This window comes from Pteropus medius, unplaced genomic scaffold (assembly GCF_902729225.1).
Source record: "Pteropus medius unplaced genomic scaffold, Ma_sr-lr_union100, whole genome shotgun sequence".
NCBI classification, from domain to species: domain Eukaryota; kingdom Metazoa; phylum Chordata; class Mammalia; order Chiroptera; family Pteropodidae; genus Pteropus; species Pteropus medius.
This window is the reverse complement of record NW_024354360.1, coordinates 317225-324197: the sequence shown is the minus strand read 5'-3', so window position 1 is coordinate 324197 and position 6973 is coordinate 317225. Positions and strand designations below refer to the sequence as shown.

The 6973-nt window shown below is 39.4% G+C and overlaps 1 pseudogene; it reads right to left on the bottom strand.

Annotated features, from left to right (window-relative positions):
* Window positions 1-6491: 6491 nt before the first annotated feature.
* On the bottom strand, window positions 6492-6610 carry LOC120594157 (uncharacterized; annotated as a pseudogene).
* Between the last annotated feature and the right edge of the window lie 363 nt (window positions 6611-6973).

The window sequence follows — 6973 nt, the reverse complement described above, 5'->3', positions numbered from 1 at the left end:
ACATAACAAACCTACTAAAACAACCCTTGACTTCCATGAGTTCCCCTACATATTCACCTTCCCAAGCGTGCCATCTCTAAAGCCTGAACACCCTTTCCTGAGAGTTGTCACTTCTCGATGGATTTATAGTTGTTTGTTAATGTGAGGAGAATAAATTTTCCCTTCCCTTCTCTGGTTCTTTTGGCTGGTGGAATAATTAAAAAGACAAAACACTGATTAACTGAGACTGAGAAAATCAAATTTAATTTCTTGCACATAAGAACCTGACATACATGAGTCAGAGACCCTACATACTGGCGAGATTCAGAGCCAGAAAGGTAAATGAGGTATATATGACATCTTGAGCTAAGAATGGGGGCTCAAGTCTTCAGAGGGGAGGAAGGTCACTGCAGAATGATCAGAAGAACAGATACTCTATAATCAGTAGTTTGCCCTGATGTATAGATAGGTCATAAAAAATTTGTGGGGGCTAAAAAATAGTTAATACTTTTTCTCCCAGCTTTTAAGTTCTTCTAACTGGGCTAATAATCAAATTAACAGAGATAGATTAACAGGGAAAATTAAAATGTTTAATACATGCATATGGAGAATTCACATGAGTAAAAATTCTACTGCAGTAAGGCAACACTGTGTATATACGACATTTTCGAATAAAGGAGAAAGGGGGAATGGGTTTTAGATTTCGGAAGTGAGATGGGCAATTTATAGGTACATGAGGAAGGGTGGAACATACATGGCAGGCAAATTCTTGCTGGGCAACTCAGAAACAATAGGATACAGAGGATATCTAGCTATAATGCACCTGCATGATGTCTTCTTATTTACTATAGTTAGTTCAAATTAAGCTAAGGCAGCATTCTAAGATTTACTTCCCAAAGCAGGTTTCTCTGTCTGAAGCTCTTAGACAGGAAAGGAAGGGAAGGGCCAAAGCTTCTTTTTGAGGCTTGTTTCTTAATAAACAACTTAAAGTTAATATCCCAAAAAGCAGCCACAGGATGGCAAAATTTTGGTTCCTTTCACACTATTTCTGGTAACAACTCTTATTATGGGCAAGGCTCCCAATTTAGATTCTTCTAAGTAGTTAAGAGGGTAGCAGAAGTATCTCTTGAGCCCAGAGGGTCTCATTGCCTTTAGCTCAAAATAATGTACCTACTACAGAAGCGCATCTTGGAATGACTCGTTTTGAACCCCTGCATTAAGATGCTACACAAGCCCAAATTCTAATCATCCTTTTGAGTCATTCATCACTGAGTTTCCCCTGTCTATGTGCTCTGCACACATTAATAAACTGTCTCTTAATCTGTGTCTTGTCACTCTAATTTGCATTGCCATGCCAACAAGAAGCTCATGGAGCCACAAAGTGGTGTCTTCCTCCACATTCTGAGAGGAAGAGTGGGGTTTGTCCATTCGCTAAATCTTTTGGAGCATCTATATGCCAGTGGTCAGGGAGGCACTGGAAAAGTACTGGGATTAAACAAAACAGCAAAACAAATTCTACTATGATCAGGTGTGGAAGGAGAGAGAAAAGAGAAAAGCTTCTCTGACTTAACATTCTCCCCTTTCCTTCTTTCTTCTCCCTATGCTGTGCCCCAGCTCTCCCCATCCTCTGTTTCCTTGGGGCCCTGGGAGTGTTTGCTTTTTCACCTCCAGTCCCAGACAAGTCTCCTCAATAGTGGGGATAAATCCTAAGCATTTTCTTGGAGCCTGTTTGAGGACTAGAGAGTTCTCACTCTTAGGGCTTAGTATGCAGATCACCCAAACATTGTGCAGATGACTCAGGCTGTTTCACTTCTTTTAAATTTCTCTGGCTGGTTTGTCCCTTGGAGCAGATTATAGTTGTACTTCCAACAAAATGGACGGAGCAAAACTTTTGATGGTTCATATCTCTGGACAGAGGAATGGACAGATTCCCACACTGCTGGAGAAGCGACTTGTCTCACCTGAAAATACACTTTTGCCTCTTCTATTTCCATAAGTAAACATATATGTATGGGAGTCAAGATGGCATAGAAGATAGACACTGTGCTCACCTTCTCTCATGACAAAATCAAAATTACAACTAAACTGCAGAACAATAATCACTGGGAGTCATTTGAGGTCTGGCTGAACAAAAGTCCTACAACTGGGGACATACAGAAGAGGCCTCTTTGAGACCGGTAGGAGGGGCGGAGACACAAAACTGGCTGGTCCCACAACTGCAAGTGGCAGTTGGGAATTGGGAGGAATATCTTGGCTACTGAGGTCCCCCCAGAGGAGCGAGGGGTCCAAGCTCCACACCAGGAACCCCAGACCAGGATCCAGTGCCAGGAATAGAAGTCACAACAACCTCTGGCTATGAAAAACAGTGGAGATTGAGGCTGGATGAGACAGAAAGCAGCTGGAGTCACAGACATTCCTTCACCAGCACATGAACTTACTTGCTGGTCAACTCACTGGCTCTGAGCTCCAGCACTAGGGCAGCAGCGTGAAAGGTGCCAGGAACATACAAGAAGAAACTGAGTTGTCTGGCTTCAGGCTAAGGCCTGAGAGGCAGCTTTCTCCCAGACAGAAGTGCTGGCAGAATTCATTGTTCCTTTGCTGAGCTCTGCCTACTCCCAACATGCAGACATAGCAGCCGCCATAACTGAGTCTCCATCAACCTGGCTAACACTGGCTGCCCTGCCCTGGTGATGTCCTGAGACTCTGCCCCACCCAACTTTCCAGTCCACCAAAGCCTTTTCCAGTGGATTTCCCATACAAATGATTTGTCTTGGCCCATGCTTCAGACGTTTCTAAAATCTCTCAAAGATTTGCAAAACTCAAACAAGCAGCATCTGGCCCCAGTATGCCCATATCTCTTGCTGAGCAGCCCCAAGCTCAGCACTAGTGGCAGCCATCCTCAGTTCATGGCTTCGCCTCTTGATGCACCTCCAGGCCCAGTGCAGATAGCACACCCAAGTAACTGGCTTCAACCAGACCTGGAGCACCACCCAGAACTTCATCTGAGGAGGACACCTGACAGGCAGACTGGGGAGGCACTAGAGCCCTGCTAAAGTGAATGCTGCTCCATAGGGTTGGCCTCTTGCTAGCCAATCCTCACAACTAGACATCCTGAGGGTCAATTCTTCCCACATATGTGTCAACAGCAACCAAAGCTCAACTACAGCAAGAGGGCACACACAACCCATACAAGAGACAAACATAGAGCACCAAGCTCAAATGACCAGAGAAGGCTGTGCCACTAGGCCATTATACAAGGCCACTCTACTAAGACCAGAAAACATAAGAGCCCTATCTAATAAGGCCACTCTACTAAGACTGGGAGACATAAGAGCGTTACCTAATACATAGAAACAAACATAGGAAGGCAGTCAAAAAGGGGAGACAAAGAAATATGTCTCAAATGAAAGAACAAAACTCCAGAAAAAGAACTAAACTAAATGGAAACAAGCAATCTATCAGATGCAGAGTTCAAAACACTGGTTGTAAGGATGCTCAATGAACTTAGGGGAACTCAGTGAGAACTTTAACAAAGAGATAGAAAAGAGATAAGAAAGACACAGAAAACATAAAAATAAAGATACAAAACATAAAAAAGAACCATTCAGAAATGAAGAATACATTAGAGGAAATCAATAGATTAGATGAAGCAAAGGATCAAATTAGCAATTTAGAAGATAAGGTTGCAGAAAACATCCAATTGGAACAGCAACAAGAAAAAAGGACCTCCCCCCGCAAAAAAGGTGATAGTTTAAGGGCTCTCTGGGACAACATCAAGCATACTAACATTGCATCATAGGGGTACCAGAAGGAGAAGAGAGAGAGCAAGGGATTGAAAACCTATTTGAAGAAATCATAATGGAAAACTTCCCTAATTTGGTGAAGGAAATAGACACACAAGCAGGAATTTCAGAGAGTCCCAAACAAGATGAACCCAAATAGACCCACACCAAGACACACCGTACTTAAAATGCCAAAGATTAAAGACAAAGAATCTCAAAAGCAACAAAAGAAAAGCAGTTAGTTACCTACAATGGAGCTCTCATAAGACTGTCAACTAATTTCTCAACAGAAACTTTGCAGGCCAGAGGGATTGGCACAAAATGTTCAAAGCGATGAAAAGGAAGTTCCTACAACCAAGATTACTCTACCCAGCAAAGTTATCATTTATAATCAAAGGACAGATAAAGAGTTTCCCAGACAAGAAAAAGCTAAAGGAGTTCATCATCACCAAACCAATATTACAGGAAATGTTAGACGGATTTCTTTAAGAAAAAGAAAAAAGTCATGTATCAAAAATATGAATAATGAAATGGCAATAACTACATATCTATCAACAATTACTTCAAATGAAAAAGAATTAAATGCTCCAATCAAAAGATAGGGTGGCTGACTGTATAAGAAAACAAGACCATTACACATGCTGCTTACAAGAGGCTCACTTCAGATTAAAAGACACATAGAGACTGAAAGTAAAGGTATGGAAAAAGATATTTTATTAAAGTGGAAACAAACAAATAAAAAATCTAGGTAGCAATACTTATACCAAACAATAGACTTTAGAACTAAGGCTATAACAATGGATAAAAAAGTACCCACTAATTCCACTTTTGGATATTTAGCTGAACAAACCCAAAACATGACTTCAAAGGGACATCCACATGTTCATCGCAGCTTTATTTACGATAACCAAGATATGGAGGCAAACTGGGCTTCTATCAATGGAAAAATAGATAAAGAAAAGATGGTGCATATATACAATAGACTATTACTCAGCCATAAAAAAAAAAGAATGAAATATTGTCATCTGCAACAACATGGATGTCCCTAGAGAGTGTTGTGCTAAATGAAGTTAGACAGTAAAAACCAAATGTCAAATATTTCACTGACATGTGGAATTTAAAGAACAAAATAAACAAACAAAACAGAAACTAATTCATAGATACAGGGAATATTTTGATGGTTGCCAGATGGGAGGGGGGTGTGGAGGCAGGTGAAAAAAGAGAAGGGATTAAGAAATAAAAATTAGTAGTTACAAAATAGTCATGGGAATGTAAAGCATAAGGGATATATTCAACAATATTGTAATAACTATGTTCGGTGTCAGTAGATTACTAAATTCATTGGGGGTGATTACTTTGTAAGTTATATAAATGTCTAATCACTACATTGTATACCCGAAACTAATAATATTACATGCCAACTATAACTGAAAAATAAAAAATATTAAAAAAATATATGCATGCAATCATGAGCACGCACCCACCCACACACACACACACACACTCACACATGCAACTGGCTGCTCAAATTTAAATCTGCTGGTTCACAAAGACTCTTTCCTTGACCAAACAGTAGACAGGCTCCTCATCCTTGGCCTGCAGAAGACAATATTTTCAAAGAACTCTGTAAGTCATTTTAGCCAGATTCCCCCACTTTTGACATCTAATCAAATATCTCATCCCCTACTTTGATGTCTAATCATCCTCACTGGGTTCAGCAAGAGTCTTGTTGAGTCAGTTTAATGAGAAGCCCCACATGGATTCTCCTCTCAGTGATTTTCTACCCACTGAACCCCCAATGTGATCATTGGCTGTCAACCCCAAGCCATCTTTTTTTGTATTTAGAGTGGGGCTCAATCTCTTGCCCTTATTGCAATAGTCTTGAATAAAGTCTTCCTTACCATTTGAACAAGTGTCAGAATAATTTAATTTAGCTTGTGTGAGAAAGAAACAGAAGTAGCCTAGTTGCTGCTTGTCATTCTGTTCCTTCAAGTGACTGGACTACAGCCAGTGTGACTTTGGGGTGAAATCCAAACAAATAGCTATCAGGGAAGCACTGATTCTCACAGAAACCCATACAGTGTTCTGAAGGTAAGGGGTATTTATGAAAGAGGGAATGTAAACAATTACATCAATAGATTGGAGGCATTTTTAGAATGAATGCAGATAAGCTAACATAGTGATGCTAATTCTAAAGAATGTTTTTAATCTTCAATATGGTAGTCATAACGTCTGATTTCTTGTTATCTTTGAGAACAGTTGTTTGGGATACAATGTTGCTTTAGGCCCAGATCAAAAGTTGTTTTGCCCTGTTTTAACATTTCAAAGGTTTGAAGAGTAAGAAGTGCAAGGCATCTTTTCTGGGATGGCTACTCTGATTCCTTTTAAAAGTGGTTTCCTTTATATATATATTTTTTCAGCTTGTATGGAGAGAATACGTTATCTCTATAGCCAAAAAAAAAAAAAATGGAATTCTAGGAGAAAAATCTTCTAGATATCAAATAAGATTTACAGAAAAAATGAATCTGAGTGTTAATATTTTACATTATGGTTTACACTATGATTTTTAAAAGTTCTATATAAAACCTAGAATAGAAAATGTATAAAATTTTAAATTAACATTTTATTTGTTTGTTTGTTTATTTATTTTAGGCGAAGCAACCCTTGGTTGATCTCACAGATTGCAAAGACCTTGTCAGTTTACAATCCCTTATTTATTTATTTTTTTAATGCCTACAGCACCTGGTCTTCCTAGATGGTCTCCCATCTAAATACTAACCAGGCCTGACCCTGATTAGCTTCCAAAATCACAAGGGATTGGGCTTGTTCAAGGTAGCATGGCTGTAGACTAAATTAACATTTTAGATCATCTTTTAGAGTGTGATATCTTCTTGACATGGAGACTAGAGACCAGAGCCCAACTGTCAAGGAAAATTAAGAAAAAGAGAGGTAGTGGTGTGGAGAGAGGAGCAGTGGCCTTTAAAACCACAGGCTTCACTAGAGAAACAGAGCTATAAATACCAGATCAGCTAACTCAACCAAACAAAATACACTCAAGTAGCTAGATTTTTTTTCCCTGAATTATAATGAATTTGTAGTTATTTGGGGAAAATATCAAGATTATCTATTTTTCTTCTAGGTGTTTATTAGAGCTTACTGAAGGATACCAGAATATGCAACCACAAAATATGCCTCTTTTGCTCTAGAGTGTC